The 4,369-nt window shown below is 40.7% G+C and overlaps 1 non-coding gene across 1 annotated transcript; it reads left to right on the top strand.

Moving 5' to 3' along the window:
• The first annotated feature begins 2,932 nt into the window (after positions 1-2,932).
• LOC131254392 (small nucleolar RNA R71) lies at positions 2,933-3,039 on the top strand. The gene has a single exon (XR_009175508.1). It is a non-coding gene; the product is annotated as a small nucleolar RNA R71 (small nucleolar RNA).
• The last annotated feature ends 1,330 nt before the right edge of the window (positions 3,040-4,369 follow it).

Genomic DNA, 4,369 nt, shown 5'->3' with positions numbered 1-4,369 from the left:
CGTGCCCTTAAGCTTGGTGAAAGCTTCCTGACATTGCTCAGTCCACTCGTACGGAGCATCCTTTTGAAGAAGATTACATAAAGGACGAGAGAGAAGACTAAAGTCCTTTATGAATCGCCTGTAAAATCCTGCGTGTCCTAAGAAGGATCGCACGTCTCTGATGTTCTTGGGTGGAGGTAGGTTAGAGATAAGATCGATTTTTGCCTTATCTACCTCGATTCCTTTGGACGAGATGATATGCCCAAGGACAATTCCCTTCTGAACCATGAAATGACACTTCTCCCAATTAAGTACCAAGTTCTTTTCTTCACATCTTTTCAGCACACATTTAAGACTTTCCAAGCACTTGCTGAAAGATGGACCGTAAACAAAGAAATCGTCCATGAAGACCTCTAGATATTGCCCCACCATATCAGAAAAGATACTAAGCATACATCGCTGAAAGGTGGCAGGGGCATTACATAGTCCGAATGGCATCCTTCGATAGGCAAAGGTGCCGTAGGGACATGTAAATGTAGTCTTTTCCTGGTCTTCAGGGGCTATCTCTATCTGGTTGTAGCCTGAATACCCGTCAAGGAAACTGTAATAGGAATGACCAGCTAACCTTTCCAGGATCTGATCAATGAATGGTAAAGGAAAGTGGTCTTTCCTCGTGACGGTATTCAACTTCCTGTAGTCAATGCACATTCTCCAACCAGTAGTGACTCTAGTTGGTACGAGTTCATTATTAGCATTGGCTACGATGGTGATTCCGGACTTCTTAGGAACCACTTGAGTTGGACTCACCCATTGACTGTCAGATATAGGGTATATAATACCCACATCCAATAGTTTAAGAACCTCGGCCTTAACCACTTCCTTCATGTTTGGATTTAGTCTACGTTGTGGTTGCCGAGCGGTTTTTGCATTATCCTCAAGATATATGCGGTGAGTACAAATCGAGGGATCGATTCCCTTGAGGTCCGCTATCGTCCATCCTAGGGCTCCTTTATGCTCAATGAGAGTAGATATAAGCATACTCTCCTGTTCTTTCTCCAGGTGGGCAGAGATCACCACCGGGTATGTCTCATCTTGACCCAAATATGCATATTTCAAATCAGAGGGCAAAGGTTTTAGGTCAAGCTTCGGCGGCTTGAGGTTAGACGGTAGAGGCACTACATCAGTTTGTGGTAATTCTTCAAATTGTGGCCTCCATCGGTTAACTTCAAGTACCGGTGCAGTATCAAGCAAGGCGCACGTCTCCCTAATCATGTCATCATCAAAATCATGGGAGTGGGCCAGGCACGTCTCTAGATGGTCGGAGGATAAGGTCAGAGGTGTCGTATCTTCCACGAAAGAGTCAATCATGTTAATATCGTGGAAATCGTCATCATCCTCTGAGTTGCTGCCGTTATTGAAAAAGATGTTTGACTCCAATGTCAAATTTCCAAAAGACATAGTCATGATACCATTCCTGCAATTGATAATTGCATTTGACGTGGCAAGGAATGGGCGACCAAGAATGACGGGAATCTGAGTGCTCATGTTATTGATGGGTTCGGTGTCTAGGATGATAAAGTCTACAGGGTAGTAAAATCTATCAACTTGGACCAACACATCCTCAATTATCCCTCTTGGTACACGAACAGAGCGATCAGCAAGTTGTAGTGTGGTTAGGGTGGGTTTTAATTCACCCAAACCTAACTGTTTGTATACCGAGTAGGGAATCGATTGACGCCGCTCCTAAGTCAAGAAGTGCGTGATCAATTCGATGGTTCCCGATTACACATGATATGGTTGGGCTACCGGGATCCTTGAATTTCTGCGGCACGTCTTGCTTCAGGATGGCACTCACTTTCTCAGTCAAGAAGATTTTCTTTTGAATAATTTTCCGTCGCTTGGTCGTGCATAAGTCTTTTAGGAATTTGGCATATGAAGGTATCTGTTTAATGACATCAAGTAGAGGAATGTTGACTTTCACTTGTTTCAACACCTCTAGGATATCCTGAGAGTTAGAGAGAGGTTTTGGTGAAACCAACCGTTGGGGGAATGGAGCAACTGGCTTCTCTAGAAGTTCCGGTTCTACTTTTTGTGGGGCATCACTGGATCCATCATTGTTGTCCTCTTTTGGTTCTTGAGGCTTTTCGGGCCTAACCTAAGAGTTTTATCAATGATCTTCCCACTCCTAAGAGTGGTGATGGATTTAGCATGCCCCATCTGATTTGAAGAGCTGGGATCATTATTCTCGTACTGCGGTTTAGGATTGGGGAGAGGTTGTGCAGGAAGCATCCCCTTTTCTATAATCGTCATACGAGAATCTATCTTTTGCATAAAATCTGTGATTCCTCGCATTGCCTGAGCCAGCTCTTGTATGGGATTTTGAACCGGTTCCTCTTGAGGTTTCACTTGATTTGGATTTTGATTGAAGAAACCTGGAGGAGTCGCCGTTTGTCCATTTCTCCAACTAAAGTTTGGATGATTTTTCCAGCCAGGATTGTATGTGTTGGAGTTAGGTCCAGTAAAAGGTCTTTGATAATTATTTACGGCATTGGCTTGTTCATTCAACACTCCTCGAAAGGCAGGTATTGTAGGACAGTTTTCAGTTGTGTGAATGTTGCAATCACAGATACCGCAAACAATTTCATTGACCTTATCCTTCTTTCCTTCCATGGCCTCAACTTTCCTTATGAGCGTAGTCACTTTACACTTGAGATCATCCTCTTCTTTCAAGAGATATAATCCACCTTTCTCCTTTAATTGAGTCGGCCTAGACGTGGTGTTCGCCATTGGGTAATAGTCCCATGATTGTGTTTTTTCAGCGAGACTATCGAGGTAATCCCATACCTCGTCAACATCTTTGTTGATGAACTCTCCATTACACATTGTCTCGACCATTTGGCGCATGGAAGATGTCAGTCCATCATAGAAAAAATTTGTAATGCGCCACGTTTCAAATCCGTGTTGTGGGCATGAACTGACTAAATCTTTAAACCTTTCCCAACATTGGAAGAATGTTTCATCTTCCTTTTGGGCAAAGTTCATGATCGCTTTTCTGAGGGTAATCCTTTTATGATGTCGGAAGAATTTTTTTATGAATTCACTCTTCATGTCGTTCCATGTGCCAATTGATCTAGGACGCAGAGAAAGAAACCACGTATTAGCTTTCTCTTTAAACGAAAAAGGAAAGAGTTTCAGACTAAAAGTATCCTCGGATACATTAGGAAAACATAATGTAGCTATAATCTCATCGAACTCTTTCAAATGTAAATATGGACTTTCTGATTCAAGTCCATGGAATTTGGGAAGGAGTTGGATAACTCCTGGCTTGATGTCCATTTGTCCTGTATTTTCAGGAAAAATCATGCATGAGGGCATACTCACTCCCGCCGGTTGTAGATAATCTCGTAAAGTACGAGGCGGGGGTGCCTGTTGCACCTCATTCTCATCTTGGGTATCCTCCACCCTGGGTGGAAGTGGAGGAGGTTGGTCTTCAGCCATAACCTCAGTTAACTCAGGGGATTTCGAGCGGTGTCTAGTCCTGCGATGGATAGTCAACCCCTCAACCAATCCTCCTTCAGTCAAGAGACGTCGAGTGTCGTCACGGGCCCACTTGGGCATGAAAACACTCGCAGCCCTCAATTAAAAACTTAACCCTAAGAAAGGAAAAGAAAATCTAGCAAGAAAGAGAGAGTTGGAAAGGAATTACCAAATTGGAGTCCTAAGTTAAAAACCTGCAAAATAAAACAAAAATAAGTTAGATTCTAAAAAGAGAAGAATGATCCTTTAAAAGAAAAATAACAGTGAATTAATTTCTAAAAGAAGGTGGAAATTTCTAAAATAAATTAGGAAAGATCTAAACTAGAAAGTAAATTATTAAAAGAGAACTGCAAAATAGAAAGTAGGGAAGGAGCTTACCGAATTAGAAATTTCTATCTTAAAGGCCTACAAAATAGGAAGGTTAGTTTCTAAAGATTTCTAAAAATAAATTAAGAAACAAAATTAGATTCTAAAAGTGTCAGAATTAGAAAGTTACTAAAATAAAACAAAAATAGAAAGTTAATTTCTAAGAAGGGAAAGAAATAACCTAAATTCTAAAAATAAACTATTTCCTACAGAAGGGAGGATACTAGAATTAGAAAATTTCTAAAATTTAAACCCTAATTCTAAAAATATGAAAAAGTAGAGAGATTAGGAAGGAATTACCAATTTAGAAACTTATGTCCAGATCCTATAAAACAGGAAACAAGTTAAGTTCTAAAAATAAAATAAAATAAAATAAAAACTTCTATCCTAAAGTAAGTAAAATCCTAATCCTAACTTAGTTCTAAAACTAATTAATTTCAGAAAAACGTAACCGTCAGTCCCCGGCAACGGCGCCAAAAACTTGTTC

The sequence above is a fragment of the Magnolia sinica genome, chromosome 8 (genome assembly GCF_029962835.1).
Source record: "Magnolia sinica isolate HGM2019 chromosome 8, MsV1, whole genome shotgun sequence".
NCBI classification, from domain to species: domain Eukaryota; kingdom Viridiplantae; phylum Streptophyta; class Magnoliopsida; order Magnoliales; family Magnoliaceae; genus Magnolia; species Magnolia sinica.
The sequence above is the reverse complement of the archived record's forward strand: the minus strand, read 5'-3'. Positions and strand labels throughout refer to the sequence as shown.